Source organism: Somniosus microcephalus, chromosome 14, assembly GCF_052327205.1.
Source record: "Somniosus microcephalus isolate GS21.2 chromosome 14, FLI_Smic_1.0, whole genome shotgun sequence".
In the NCBI taxonomy this organism is placed as follows: domain Eukaryota; kingdom Metazoa; phylum Chordata; class Chondrichthyes; order Squaliformes; family Somniosidae; genus Somniosus; species Somniosus microcephalus.
This window is the reverse complement of record NC_141000.1, coordinates 83,439,221-83,455,551: the sequence shown is the minus strand read 5'-3', so window position 1 is coordinate 83,455,551 and position 16,331 is coordinate 83,439,221. Positions and strand designations below refer to the sequence as shown.

At 44.1% G+C, this 16,331-nt stretch overlaps 1 protein-coding gene across 2 annotated transcripts in view; it reads right to left on the bottom strand.

Moving 5' to 3' along the window:
• The window catches only part of tmem39a (transmembrane protein 39A), an 80,785-nt gene extending 64,846 nt beyond the window's left edge, over positions 1-15,939 (bottom strand). Inside the window, exon 1 of one of the 2 annotated variants that reach the window (XM_086006809.1) lies at positions 15,516-15,939. The gene's annotated coding sequence lies outside the window, so the exon portion shown is untranslated. The remainder of the gene's footprint in view (positions 1-15,515) is intronic. The other variant, XM_086006810.1, reaches the window with a different exon arrangement.
• Positions 15,940-16,331: the final 392 nt, after the last annotated feature.

Below are 16,331 nucleotides of genomic sequence, written 5' to 3'. Positions count from 1 at the left end.
ACCACATTTTTAAAAACTACCTTCTCATTAAGCAGCTCCCTGGCCTATATTGATGTCAGTCTGTAAACAGCACTCGAGGGGTGTTGGGGAGCCAACCTGAGCAGTTCTTGCATCTCAAGGTAGAAATTAGTCTTGGATGGTAGCACAAAGCGGACGGTGCAATATCTGCCGCCTGTTCTTCAGTTCCATTGACTTCAATAGAACTGAATATCAAGTGGGGTACGTAACAGGTAGCTGAGGTGATACCGTCCTGTTTGTGCAACCGCCCACGATGAACTACCCCCTCCCTCAAGTTGTGCATTCCAACCATCACTGTCCACATTTTAAGTACACAAACATTTTGCTAGAAACACCACCACCACAGGCATAAAGAATTTTTTATTTTTTTTATTTTTTATAAATACACAAAAAGCCTAGATTGACAATTTGCACACTTCTGAATTACACTTTACAATAAAAATCACCTCCAGCGAAGTACTCAAGAGAAGGGCTGCTAGTACAGTATTTGGCAATTATCCATTTCCATTTTGGATACCAGCATCACCAAACACTCCAAGATGCAAATTAAACCCCAACTTCAGAAGAGTATCCAGCTCTGAATGAAATTTCAATTTGTGTCAAATTATAGGTAGCTTTACACTGTAGGCAAATGCCCATGAGGAGTGGTACAGAAAACGTTCACACACATTTCTTATGTAATACTTTAAAACAGCACCTTAAGAAACCATAGCTGAAGTCTGCAACACCAAATATCAACGTGTTCAAAAAGTAAAGGGAGGGACATGACCATTTCAGAGCTAGAAGTAGAGTCTAAAATTATACTGCCTCAAGCAAGATTAGAGAGAAGAAATTCTCACCCTATATTAAGAGTACTGAAGTCACATAGCAATATTGTACATCATCGGGCAGGACCTACAAAACGTGTATATTCATAAGCCTCTTAGTGACAACACCATTTGGTGAACAAACAATTTCCTTTACTTCACTTTACCAATTAAGCCGTGGCTTTATAGTTTGGGAGTGTGTTGGTGGAAAGCGGGCGAAATCTCGGCGGGAATCGCGGAGCGGCAGCAGTACAAAAGGCTCCAAGAGACCAGGTCGGCCTCAGAGCGTACCAATCTCAGAGGGAAAGAAGTAAAAAGTAATCGAAGTGTGATGTCACCAGAAAGCAGGTAAGTGATTGGTTGGTGAGTATTTCTCTCTTTATAAACTTTAACTCTCTGGTTTATAGTTTCTATAAAGTCTCTGTGGTGTAGCGGGGACTGTTTATAAACCAGGGCCCTTAAATATACTATTTAACGGTAGTGTAATTGGTGGGATTGATTTGATTAAATTTAATTGCAATTAAAGGGTAAGTCATGGCATGTTAGCCCGGCCCCGTTGTATGCTCCTCCTGCGTTATGTGGGAACGCAGGGACACTTCCTGTGTCCCTGACAACCATGTGTGCAGGAAGTGTGTCCAGCTGCAGCTACTGGCAGACCACATTGCGGCGCTGGAGCTGCGATTGGATTCATACTGGACCATTCGCGAGGCTGAGAGATCGTGAATAGCACGTTTGATCAGTTGGTCACACCGCAGGCAAAGGTTGGACAGGCAGAAAGGGAATGGGTGACCAACAGACAGAGTACTAGGCACAGGCAGGTAGTGCAGGGGTCCCCGGTGGACATCCCCTTCTCCAACAGATACACCACTTTGAGTACTTGTTGGGGGGGATGGCTTACCAGAGGAAGGCAGCAGCAGCCAACTTCCTGGCACCAAGGGTGGCTCTGCTGCACAGGACGGGAGGAAAAATAGGGGGAGAGCTATAGTAATAGGGGATTCTATTGGAAGGGGAATAGATAGGCGTTTCTGCGACCACAAACGAGACTCCAGGATGGGGTGTTGCCTCCCTGGTGCAAGGGTCAAGGATGTCTCAGAGCGGCTGCAGAACATCTTGGAAGGGGAGGGTGAACAGCCAGTTGTCGTGGTACATATAGGTACCAATGATATAGGTAAAAAGCGGGATGAAGTCCTAAAAACAGAATATAGGGAGTTAGGAGGTAAATTAAAAAATAGGACCTCAAAAAGGTAGTAATCCCAGGATTCCTACCAGTGCCACGTGCTAGTCAGAGTAGAAATAGAAGGATATTTCAGATGAATACGTGGCTAGAGGAATGGTGCAAGGGGGAGGGATTCAAATTCCTGGGACATTGGAACCGGTTCTGGGGGAGGTGGGACCAGTTCAAACCGGACGGTTTGCACCTGGGCAGGGCCGGGACCGATGTCCATGGGGGAGTGTTTGCTAGTGCTCTGGGGGAGGGTTTAAACTAAAATGGCAGGGGGTTGGGAACCTGAGCAAGGGGACAGAGGAAAGGGAAACAAGGATAAAAACAAAAGATAGGAAGGAGAAAAACAAAAGTGGCAGTCAGAGAAATCAATGGTTTAAATCAAACATGGCCACAGTAAATAATAATTCTAATAGGTGTTAAGAGCATTAAAAAAACAAGCCTGAAGGCTTTGTGTCTTAATGCGAGGAGCATTCCTAATAAGGTGGATGAATTAGCTGTGCAAATAGAGGTAAACGAATATGATTTGATTGGGATTACGGAAACATGGCTCCAAGGTGGCCAAGGTTGGGAACTCAACATCCAGGGGTATTAAATATTCAGGAAAGATAGGCAAAAAGGAAAGGGAGGTGGGGTAGCATTGCTGGTTAAAGAAGGGATTAACACAATTGTAAGGAAGGATATTAGCTCTGATGATGTGGAATCTGTATGGGTAGAACTGAGAAATACCAAGGGGCAGAAAACGTTAGTGGGAGTGGTATATAGACCTCCAAACAGTAATGCGGAGGTTGGGGATGGCATTAAAATGGAAATTAGAGAAGCGTGCAATAAGGGCACAGCAGTCATCATGGGTGACTTTAATCTACATATAGATTGGGCTAACCAAATTAGTAACAATACTGTGGAGGAGGAATTCCTGGAGTGTTTAAGGGATGGTTTCCTGGACCAATATGTTGAGGAACCAACCGGAGATCAGGCCATCTTAGACTGGGTATAATGTAATGAGAAAGGATTAATTAGCAATCTTGTTGTACGAGGCCCCTTGGGTCGGAGCGATCATATGATCGAATTCTTCATTAAGATGGAGAATGAAGTAGTCGACTCAGAATCTAGGGTCCTAAATTTAAATAAAGGAAACTACGATGGTCTGAGGCGAGCGTTGGGTAGGATTGATTGGGGAATGTCACTCAAAGGGTTGACGATGGATAGGCAAAGGCAAACATTCAAAGACCGCATGGGTGAATTACAGAATTTGTTCATCCCAGTTTGGCATAAAAATAAAACAAAAGGTGACTCAACCGTAGCTAACAAGGGAAATTAGGGATAGCATAATATCTAAGGAGAGGACATATAAATTGGCCAGAAAAAGCAGTAAACCTGAGGATTGGGAGCAGTTTAGGATTCAACAAAGGAGGACAAAGGGATTAATTAAGAAAGGGAAAATAGAATATGAGAGTAAGCTTGCTGGGAACATAAAAACTGACGAAAAGCTTTTATAGATATGAAAAAAAGATTGGTGAAGTCAAACGTAGGTCCCTTGCAGTCAGAATCAGGGGAATTTATAATGGGGAACAAAGAAATGGCAGACCAATTAAATACATATTTTGGTTCTGTCTTCACAAAGGAGGACACAAATAACCTCCCAGACATGTCAGGGAACATAGGGTCTAATGAGAGGGAGGAACTGAAAGAAAACAGTATTGGTAGGGAAATGGTGTTAGGGAAATTGATGGGATTGAAGGCCGATAAATCCCCAGGGCCTGATAATCTACATCCTAGGGTACTTAAGGAAGTGGCCCTAGAAATAGTTGATGCTTTGCTGATCATCTTCCAGCATTCGATGGAATCTGGAACAGTACCCATGGATTGGAGGGTAGCTAATGTTACCCCACTATTCAAAAAAGGTGGTAGAGAGAAAAATGCTAGGGTCCATTATAAAAGATGTAATAGCAGAGCACTTGGAAAACAGTGACAGGATCGGACAAAGTCAACATGGATTTACAAAAGGTAAATCACACTTGACTAATCTACTGGAATTTTTTGAGGATGTAACTGGTAAAATAGATAAGGGAGAGCCAGTGGATGTGGTGTATTTGGGCTTTCAGAAGGCTTTCCATAAGGTCCCGCATAAGAGATTAGCGTGTAAAGTTAAGGCACATGGGATTGGGGGCAAGGTATTGACTTGGATAGAGAACTGGTTGGCAGACAGAAAGCAAAGAGTTGGAATAAACGGGTCTTTTTCCGAGTGGCAAGCAGTGACTAGTGGGGTACCGCAGGGATCGGTCCTTGGGCCCCAGCTAGTCACAATATATATTAATGATCTAGACAAGGGAACTAGATGTAATATCTCCAAATTTGCAGACGACACAAAGCTGGGTGGGCGTGTGTGCTGTGAGGCGGATGCCGAGAAACTCCAGGATGATTTGGACAGGTTGGGTGATTGGGCAAAAGCATGGCAGATGCAATATAACGTGGATAAATACGAGGTTATCCACTTTGGTGGCAAAAACAGGAAGGCAGATTATCTGAATGGCAATAGATTGGGAGAAGGGGCAGTGCAACGAGACCTGGGTGTCCTTATGCACCAGCCGCTGAAGGTAAGCATGCAGGTGTAGCAGGCGGTTAAGGCGGCAAATGGCATGTTGGCCTTTGTAGCGAGAGGGTTTGGAGTACAGGAACAAGGATGTCTTGCTGCAGTTGTACAGGGCCTTGGTGAGACCACACCTTGAGTATTGTGTGCAGTTTTGGTCGCCTTATCTGAGGAAGGATGTTCTTGCCATGGAAGGAGTTCAGCGAAGATTCACCAGGCTGATACCTGGGATGGCAGGAATGACGTATGAGGAAAGATTGGGTCGATTGGGCTTGTACTCGCTGGAGTTTAGAAGAATGAGAGGGGATCTCATTGAAACTTCTAAAATTCTGACAGGACTGGACAGACTAGATGCAGGAAGGATGTTCCCGATGGTCGGGGAGTCCAGAACCGGGGTCACAGTCCAACGATAAGGGGTAGGCCATTTAGGACAGAAATGAGGAGGAATTTCTTCACCCAGAGAGTGGTGAACCTGTGGAATTCTCTATCACAGAAGGCAGTAGAGGCCAATACATTAAATATATTCAAGAAGGAGTTGGATATATTTCTCAAGGCTAAAGGGATCAAGGGGTATGGATAGAAAGCGCGGACCGGGTACTGAATTTGGATGATCAGCCATGATCGCATTGAATGGCGGAGCAGGCTCGAGGGGCCGAAGGCCTACTCCTGCTCCCATCTTCTATGTTTCTATGGAAAAGGTCAGCTGCCTATTAACTATTGTGTATTGCATGCAACAGCACAGCAGATACCGTAACAGAGGCATTCAGCTGTGTTACATATAAATTAAATGCACTCAAGACCTCCACAATCAGCACTTGTGAAGAGACGCTCGGTCACTCAACCAGGAAACACCAAGACTGGTTCGACGAGAATGTCCAGGAGCTAATAAGCCGCAAGTGCAAGACATTCCTGATCTGGAAACAGCAACAGAACTAGAGAGCAAGAAAGCAGCTCTACAGATGCCTGAAGGCCGAGGTCCAACAAAAAACTTGCGACCTAAAGAACAGACGGTGGGTGGAAAAAGCAGAGGAGATCCAGCAGCTAGCCGACAACCACGACGTGCGTGGATTCTTTAGCGCAGTCAAGACCACCTACGGCCCAAGCACCCAAGGCCCTACCCCACTGTGGGCCAAGAACGGAGAGGTACTCATCAAGGACAGGGAGGCAAGTCAGTGCCCGCTGGAAGGAGCACTTCGAAGATCTCCTTAGCAGAGTCTTCGATGCGAGTGTCCTCAACACCATCCCGCAGCATGCTACCCGCCACCATCTCAGCACAACCCCAGCTGGGCATGAGGTTAAAAAGGCCATCCGACAACTGAAGAACAAGGAGGCCTCAGGAGCAGATGGAATCCCTGCTGAGGCACTAAAGCATGGCGGAGAAGCACTACTGGTGTGAATTCATGAACTCATTTCTCTCATCTGGAAGGAGAGCGTGCCAGGGGATCTCAGAGATGCCTTAATTGTGACCATCTTCAAGAAAGGTGACAAGTCCGATTGCGGTACTTAGAGGAGTTTTCCTGCTGTCTGCCACAGGGAAAGTCATTGCAAGAATCCTCCTCAATCGCCTTCTCCCAGTGGCTGAAAAGCTCCTCCCAGAGTCGCAATGCGGATTCCGCCCACTAAGGGGTACAATGGACATGATCTTCACCGCACGTCAATTATAAGAGAAATGCAGGGAACAGCACCAACCGCTATACATGGCCTTCTTTGACCTCACAAAGGCCTTCGACACTGTCAACCGTGAGGGATTATGGAGTGTCCTCCTCAAATTCGGCAGTCCTCAAAAGTTTGTCACCATCCTCCGCCTGCTTCACGACGACATGCAAGCCGTGATCCTGATCAACAGTTCCACCACAGACCCAATTCACATATGGACTGGGGTGAAGCAAGGCTGTGTCATCGCACCAACGCTCTTCTCGATCTTCCTTGCTGCAATGCTCCATCTCACCCTCAGTAAGCTCCCCGCTGGAGTGGAGCTAATTTACAGAACAAATGGGGAAACTGTTCAATCTCCGTCGCCTCCAGTCCAGATCCAAGGTCGTCCCATCCTCTGTCTAGAGAGCAGTAGTGATACCCGCCCTCCTGTATGCCTCAGAGACATGGACCATGTACAGCAGGCACCTTAAAGCACTGGAGAGGTATCACCAACGCTGCCTCCGCAAGATCCTGCAAATCCATTGGCAGGATAGGCGCACCGACGTCAGTATTCTCGCCCAGGCCAACATCCCCAGCATCGAAGTTTCGACCACACTCAATCAGCTCCGATGGACGGGTCATATCATCTATGCCCGATACGAGACTCCCAAAACAAGCACTCTACTCGGAACTCCGACACGGCAAGAGAGCCCCAGGTGGGCAGAGGAAACGCTTCAAGGACACCCTCAAAGCCTCCTTGAAAAAGTGCAACATCCCCACCGACACCTGGGAATCCCTGGCCCAAGACTGCACAAAGTGGAGGAGAAGCATCCGGGAAGGCGCCAAACACCGAGTCTCTTTGCCGGGAGCAAGCGGAAGCGAAGTGCAAGGAGCGCACGTCAACCCAAGCACCCCACCCGCCCCTTCAACCACCGTCTGCCCCACCTGTGATGGAGACTGCAGGTCTCACATTGGACTCATCAGTCACCTGAGAACTCATTTTTAATGTGGAAGCAAGTCATCCTCGGTTCCGAGGGACTGCCTAAGAAGATATAAATTAAATTAAAAGACAAATCGACAGTAGGAGCAGACCAATATCAAACTGTACTGGTCCAATCAGGGTTATTTGTAGCTTTGGGGAAGGGATGCTAGATCACTGCTCTTGCAGCACAAGAGAATGTTGTTACCTGCAACCCTGCCAGTACGGGTCCAGTATCAGCACATCCAATGCCTGCACCAAGTACACATCTGATCGAGCACTGAATTCTGTTTAATCTGTAATTGCAATTTTTGAGGAACAATTCTTAGGGAGCATTTTAGCTTTAGGAAATAAACAGTTAAGAACAAGAAAATCAGAACTTTGCTTGCAAGCCAATAACCAAGTAATATCACCCTCTGGGAGCATTAACTTTTCCCAAAAAGTAGCACAGCTAGTTGGACCTAACCACCTGCTACTGGTATCAGATCAGTTTTTGGATCAAAATTGTACCTCGTTTTATGCAATGCCAATAGCCAATCCAAGGCCTTATTTACACATGACATGCTACTACCGATTAGGATTAGAATCCACATACTTTTAAATTGGACTGCGTGAAAAGGGAATGTTTGCTTTCTACAAAAACACATCCATTAAGCGAACCGGATAACAAATAGCAATTTTTCAAGGCATTAAAAAGGGTGCAATCATGAACTTCAGGTATAAATAAACCCCACATTCAGTACAATTTATTTCAATGGAAAGTAGCGTTAATATTTCAGTAATAGTAGATTTTTAGGTGCTGGCTGGCTTCACCCGAGCTTCTAAATGAAGAATGTGAAAACTTCCAAAATCTCTGCTATGTTTGATTGACATCGTCACTCTGGTAATATAAGCTGCTCTTTTCAATCTAAGCAATTTCCAGGTACACAATGTACATCTGGCTTACTAATCTAAAATACAATGCAGCCATTTTAAATAGTGGGAATGAATCCCATATCCATTACTGTAAGCCCTATAAAACTGAGCTGATAATGACTGAAGAAAACAGGATTAAAGATGATAACTGGTTTTCTTTTGACCAAGCAATGGATAACTTATCACTTCCTGGAAACGTAAGGGCACAACTTTCCACAGTACCACAACATGGGCCATGGAGTCGGGATAAAGCACAGCAGATCCAACCATAGAGTTCAAATGTCCCATTCCCAGGGTTTCTAGTTACAATAGAATTTTGGGGGGGTCAGCCAGGTGTCTAACATGCACAGATATGTACCTTGCATAAACAATTCAAGCTACTGAAAAATCTACATCCACCTGTAAGGTTCCTACTTGCTCAGTATAGAGTACATATTCTCTCTCCATCAAGTCCACAGAGCCAAAGTTGGCAGAGAGACCCCATGTCTTAGGAAGGTCCAAGTGCAAAATACAGTATTCCTGGAGTTTTACCAGCTAAAAACATGGAGCTTAACAGAACAGTTCACTGGTAAGGCTTTGTCCTGCAAGGTCACCTGGAGCTGAGTAGGAAGAATCCCAGCCCCCAGAGTCCCAGTACCCTTCCATTAGTGAGACAGGCAGGCTGGCTGGCTGATCATTAACAGTGCCCTGTAGTACTGTGGGCCTGCGTAGCTCAGGTACTGGAGGGTTTGCTTGGTTCTGAATTTCTATCAGAAAGGACATCTTATCTTGGAGTCACCTCGGCCCCAAAGGGAATAAAAGTAGGTCTTGGGAGTAAGTTTGTAATTTTGTCAAAAATGGAATTACCATACAAATATATTAATCACATTGAGATTAAAAATACTAACAGTAAAAATAGATACAGGAGAATACAAATGAATTGCCTAAATTAAAAAAGGCAAATGCGGTACAGAATGCATAAATTCCAATATCGCTGGTGTGGGCAGCAGGATCCTTCACTACACATTGCATGAAGTGAATAGTAATTTGTACCCAATTGTTATTTTAAATGACACCCATTATTGCCACATAAGTTCCACCAAGCAAATTCTTTGAAACCTATTCTTACCTCAAAACATGAAGCAGCTCACAAACTTAATATTCACACGTTGGAGAGCAATTACTGTCACTTGCAGTTTTAATACCTCAGAGATAACCGACTCCCCCGCCCCCCATATTATCATATATACAGGGTACTACAAAGGCCTAGCCAAGCTAAATTATTCTCTTGCTTATACTGTACTTGCAGCATACATGTAAACACACGTGCGCACACGCCAACATCGCAGCAACAGTCTGTATGACCGCTCTCTTCCTGCTGGTTAGTAGACATCCACTGTTACCACACAGCCCCACATATACCAAGTCCAATTCTCTTCTGTACCACAACTGGTTTTTCTATAGATTCTGCCGTTAAGACAGTCAAATACCAGGGCCCAAAGTTACAAAATGCTCCTGCTGCTTGTGTGTATAAATGCCTCCTCTTTCTTTCACATATCCCCAAATCAGGCTCAGAGATACAACATGCTTGAGCACCAATGCACTGTTGTAGCATGGAATTTCAGATCTCAGCCACACTGCTGTGACAGTGGAAATGGGGGCAAAAGGCAGGCAAATTAGAAATCTGCATTTCAGCAAATAAAAAATCTCCCTCTTGCTCTTTTGTACATTTCATCTTTCCTTTAAATGTCCATGCAAGTACAGAAAAGTTTCTTCTGAAATCATGTCAAGTCCACATTACATTGCAATTTCCTTTGGTGGTTTCAACTATGTTTATAAAATAACAGAAAATGCTGGAAACACTCCGCAGTATTTTGTTATTGTGTCAAATATGTTTATATTGTTTTGTAGCTCCGACGGTCAACTACTTACTTTACTTATGCATTTTCAACCGAGGTTACTCACAGTACAACATAAACCACCTCCGGGAATCTGACATTCCCTATAGACATGTGATGACACATGGATATAGTCACCACCTCTATTCTAGATTGTAACTGTGCAGAAACAGTTACAAGCTGGCCAGAGAAACCGTTCTATTAACTTCAGTGAATTGATGATTTTTTTTTTTTAAAGACTTTATAACCATTAAGCCAACATTTATTTCACATAACAAATCAGCTCTGCATAGGCATGGTTTATGGTAAACACTCATTTCTTCACCATTCTGTCTTTACTCAAGTCAGAAGACAAGGAAAAAAATGGATATCCAAAATAAGAGAGGGGATGTGGACTATGCCTCACCATTTTGAATAGTGGTGATGTAGGAGGCCAAAAATAAAAAAAGTCAGAATTTGGCATGGAATTGAAATGGCAAACCAAAATGGAGATCAGCATCATGCATGCAGACAGAATGGAGATGTTTGGTAGAGCGGCCAATCGGCATTTGGTCTGCAGAGAGGATACTATACTACGAGCAACAAATGTAGTGCATTAGATTGTAGAAAGTTCATATAAATCATCAAAATGTGTTTAGGGCTCCAGACAATTGACCTGCTGTGTATTTCTCAGTAGTTATTAGGGAATAGCAGTTAGGAACCCACCCCCGATTAAAATGCCTGGAAGAAATTTGCTATACATTTGAAATTTAAAGCCAGTGCTCCACTGGATTATACTCCTTGTCTATCTTCACAATTTAATACCAAATAATAAAAACTAATGGGAAGCATTGTATTAGATGATTAGTGCTCTTTCCCCTCCCCCAACTACATGGAAGCACCCAAAATAGACAGTCCAGAGCTGTTGAGATTGGTAAATCCTGCTCGCCACTACATACAAATTCATATTCAATTCTACACACTACACACAAAGTTCCACACTTTAGCTTTTGTTTGGAGAACAGATTATGCCTGACCACTTGTATCTCTTAGGGGCTTGTAACAGAACAGGTCACCAATTCCATCCCCTTTCAGAATGCGTAGACCTAAGAATAAAATAAAACTTGACTCATATTCCCTTCAATATAGAAGATTGAGGGGTAATCTGATCGAGGTGATTAAAATGTTAAAAGGATTTGAAAAGGTAGACACAGAGAAATGATTTCCTCTGGTGGGGGCATCAAGAACAAGGGGACATGATCTTGAAATTACAGCTGGGCCGTTCAGGGGCAAAAATCAGGAAGCACTTCTGCACACAAAGGGTAATAGAAATCTGGAACACTCCTTCCCCTCAAAAGGCTGCAGATGCTGGGACAATTGGAGCTGTCACAGAAACCCCACAGTGCAGATAGAGGCCATTTCGGCCCATCGAGCCTGCACCGACACATATCCCACCCGATCCCCGTAACCCCTACACCAACATATATCCCACCCTATCCCTGTAACCCCACGTATTTAATCCCCCTAACACTAAGGGTCAATTTATCATAGCCAATCAACCTAACCCGCACATCTTTGGATTGTGGGAGGAAACCGGAGCACCCGGAGAAAACCCACGCAAACACGTGGATTTTCTGTGCAAACTCCACACAGACAGTCGCCCGAGGCTGGATTCGAACCCGGGTCTCTGGCGCTGTGAGGCAACAGTGCTAACCACTATGCCACCGTGCTGCCCCGGGTTAGCTTTCCAGTTAATTCAGGGGACCGAGATAGATTTTTGTTAGGTAAGGGCATCAAAGGATATGTAACAATGGCAGGAAAGTGGAGATGAGGTGCAGTTCAGCCACAATATATTTGAATGGTGGAGCAAGCTGATGTTCCTACGTTCTAAAACATTGTTCCTTCTGCATTCAAGGTCTTCAATTTTCCACTGTGAACTCTAATAATGCAACAACAGGAACAGCATACAACTTTCACACACTTTAGTAAGTAGTTCTTAAGTAAATGTGGCATACAAAATTAAGTGATTCAGCTCCTGTTTGCTGCTATAACCATCGCAATTTGGGTCAGTCAATGTAACGATAAATTTTGTTTGTTGAAAATTTCACAAACAGAGCCCTTACCATCATAGATGCTACAGGTTCAATACACAGACTTGCATCACACCTGCTTCCTGACCATTCCATTCATGACACCCTTTTCTTTTCCTCCTTATTACTCCTCACCCCCAACGTACAGCTAAAGACGGCTTATTCCAAAGCATTTCCTTTCAAGTACCATCTGATATACATTGTCATCCTTTGAGTGGCTTACACAGGTCGACTTTGGATATGGTTCATCATTTTAAAAAAAACACCGAATACAACAACAACAACCACTTTCATCGTCACTGGGTCAAAATCCCGGAACACCCTATCCAACAGCACTGTGGGAGTACCTTCACCACACGGACTGCAGCGGCTCACCATCACCTTCTCAAGAGCAATTAGGGATGGGCAATAAATGCTGGCCTTGCCCACATCCCATAAACAAATTTTAAAAACTTGTATTTATATAGCACCTTTAACGTAGTAAAACGTCCCAAGGCGCTTCAAAGGAGTATTAACACAAAAAAATTGACACCGAGCCACATAAGGAGAAATTAGGGCAGGTGACCAAAAGCTTGGTCAAAGAGGGAGGTTTTAAGGAGCGTCTTAAAAGGAGGAAAGAGAGGTAAGCAAGGCGGAAAGGCTTAGGCAGGGAATTCCAGAGCTTAGGGCCTCGGCAACAGAAGGCACGGCCACCAATGGATGAGCGATTATAATCAGGAATGCTCAAGAGGGCAGAATTAGAGGAGCGCAGGTATCTCCGGAGGGGGGGGGGGGGGGGGGGGTTGTGGGACTGAAGGAGATTACAAAGATGGGGGGAGAGGCGAGGCCATGGAGGGATTTGAAAACAAGGATGAGAATTTTGAAATCGAGGCGCTGCTTAACCGGGAGCCAATGTAGGTCACCGAGCACAGGGATGATGGGTGAACAGGACTTGGTGTGAGTTAGGACACGGCAGCAGAGTTTTGGATGATCTCAAGTTTACGGAGGGTGGAATGTGGGAGGCCAGCCAGGAGTGTGTTGGAATAGTCAAATCTAGAGGTAATAAAAGCATGGATGAGGGTTTCAGCAGTGGATGAGCTGAGGCAAGGGCAGAGATGGGCGATGTTACGGAGGTGGAAATAGGCAGTCTTTGTTATGCTGCGAATGTGTGGTCGGAAGTTCATTTCAGGGTCAAATATGAAACAAAGATTGCAAACAGTGTGGTTCAACCTCAGACAGATGTTAGGGAGAGGGATGGAGTCAGTGGCTGGGGAACGGAGTTTGTGGCGGGGACTGGAAACAATGGCTTCGGTCTTCCCAATATTTAACTGGAGAAAATTTCTGCTCTTCCAGAACTGTATGTCAGACAAGCAGTCTGACAATATATAGAGAATAATAAATAAGCTTTTAAAAAAAATCCAAGTAGATTTACATGTCCTTTAATTCAGCTATTTTATCTCCTTTTTGAGCAGCACTGTAAAACCAGAGGTAGGTGACATACTTTGCTCTACCTGGGGCTGAAAGTGCCTCACATACAAACAAGGTAGGTTTATCAAATGAGAGAAACTTAACAGTGTTGAGCACAAACAGGTATCCAGTCAGAAAAATGTTCGGCGCCTGTTGGCTCACATCCCACTAATTAAATGCCCCATTTTTCAAGTTGGGGAGTGGAAGGTACCCTCAAACTGATTATTCAATGATTAGAAATTTCAGCTAATATTGTGGTCAGCTCAAGATCTAGATAACTCTTGGTAACACTAAATTATGGTCAGTGGGCCTGAAATAAAACTTGTTACTGGCACGTTGTGAACACTTAGATCAGTCCATACCTGAACCCCAAAAAAGTTTGAATTGCCCAATATCCCAGTCATTATCAAATATAGGAATAATGAACCAAGCATAATGTTGGAAAATTAGGACAATTTTCAGGACCCAATGTTATGAATATTGTCTTGTGGTACTTGGCTAAAAAACCAAAAAGATATCACAAGTACATTTCTTTAGGGCTTTCACTTTTTGCATTCAAATACTATAACTTACCATTACTACAGACAATAAATGAATACCAGCACGTAGGGCAAAACAAATTTATATTGTGATAAAGTGACAGGAAACATAAGCTGCATTGCTCAGTTATTTCACAGAATTATAGAAAATACAGTATACATGGAGACCATTAGATACAACATGTCTGTACCAGTACTAACTCTTCATCTACTCTATTCCTCTGCACCTGGTATTTTTCCATATCCTTTTATATACTTGCTTTTCAAACACGTAATCAAGATCACTTTATCGCATTAGTCTCTGCTTCAATAGTCACGTGTGATAAAGCATATTCTAATAATAACCCAGGTGAATAAACATTACTAACCCTTATTTATTCTAGTGATAATTCTCAGTCTATTCCCCTAGATACCCAATTCAACAACGGGTGGAAAAACCTTGCACATAGCCAAAATTGTGAAAAGTAATCTCTTACATCCACTTACTCTTCTCTGACAGACTCAGCTTTTCAAACCTTCATAACACCTCACTCCTCGCATCATTCTAGTAAATCTTCATTGCATCCTTTTGCTTTTCTTCCACATTCCTCTCGTCCCCCTACCCCACCGTGCAAGTAGGAGGTAAAGAGGGTTTCTTACATATCATTTTCTTTTATAGTTCCATATTTATGCTTTTTTTTTTGCAATTTAGATCAATTGTATGAGTGCATGGTTTGCGGGTCAACACTACTAAACTTTTTGGTCTAATTTCTGGGCTAGTCAATCCAGGAATAAAGCATGAAGATCAAAACCAAGCTGCACATCCCATTATGAATATCCTTATAACAGAATCGGGAAGAATGTTTTTTTTAACTTCTTTAACACCCATTTACACCTGGTGGCTGGGGAAGGGAGGGGGATGGGAGAAAAAAAGAGGGAATTGCATCAACTAATACACGACATTAACACCCTTTTGTTAGACATTGACTAACGCAATTTCCAAATCAATGCTATCTTCATCTCACCGTTTGTGCAAGAAACTCCAGATGGAAACATACCTACTTCGTTTTTAATTCTTGGGGTTGAAATTGTAGCTATGGAATGGTAATCCTCACAGCCAACTCCAGTTTAAACACCAGAAACTAATGAATGAGTGGCATTTCCTTATTATGATGAATTAGACTATTCCACCATTTAAAAAGTAGTTAATATGCATTTTTACAAACGAGTCTCAAGAAGGTAAAATTAAAAAATAAAATGCAAAAAATCCCAGAAAGATCAAAAGAAAATGATTGGACCTCGAATGCAAGCTCTCTGGTTTTATACAAAAAGTATATCGGGAAAAAAAGTTGTGCAAACACTGAAAGTTTCCAAGCACGTTCTTTGATGTTTTAAACACACCGAGACCATGCAGCACTGAACTGCTCTGCAGACACTTACACATCAATGTTCCGGGAATGAGACCGTTTCACAACCATCGACTCAGGACCGGAAGAGTATTCAGTTAAAACGAAAACATGAGGCTGTTGAGGGGGAAAAAACTACATTAGTTTCAATCTCCCCCCCTCCTCCAAAATTGTTCAAATTCAACCACAGACCGATCAGCTGGACGACGTGGCGATCCCTAAACTACACTGCAACCCAGCCTGCTAGCGGAAATCCCGCCCACTTTTTCCACGCTGATTGCGGGGAACGCGGTGACCGACAGGCCGGCCCACACGCCGATTGGTCAGATAGCCGACCATCAAAGCGCGCTTCCGGCAGCCAAGTTTGTCTTCATCGCAGCGGCTTGCAATACGGCGGAAGCGCCGCCAAGGCCTTGCGACTGGAGTGGGCGGGGCACTGGCTGATTGGCAGCTGCCTTTCACCCAATTGGCTCTTCCAATTGTCGATCACCGTGTGTGGGGGGTGGGTTTCCGGTCTCTCGGTTTGAATCCTTCCGCCTCGAGCTTGTTTGAGCATTCGGGGCGACGCGTGCCCAGGCCGTGCCCACGCGATGCTGATTGGTTGCCGGAGACAAACTGACAGGCCAGCTCAGCTCCTTATTCGTCAGTGTAAATACGTCCCGCCCACGTCAGCAATGGCTTTCATTGTGACACAAGAATAAAATTCCCCACAGGCAGGAAGCAGTGAAAAGGGTCTAGGTGGTGCTGGCTTTGTCACACTAGGTACCATCACGGGCGGGGCAAACACTAGTCAGTACCATTCGACGTTGCAATCTGATTTACTTGAAGCTCTTGGTGACTGGTGGGCACC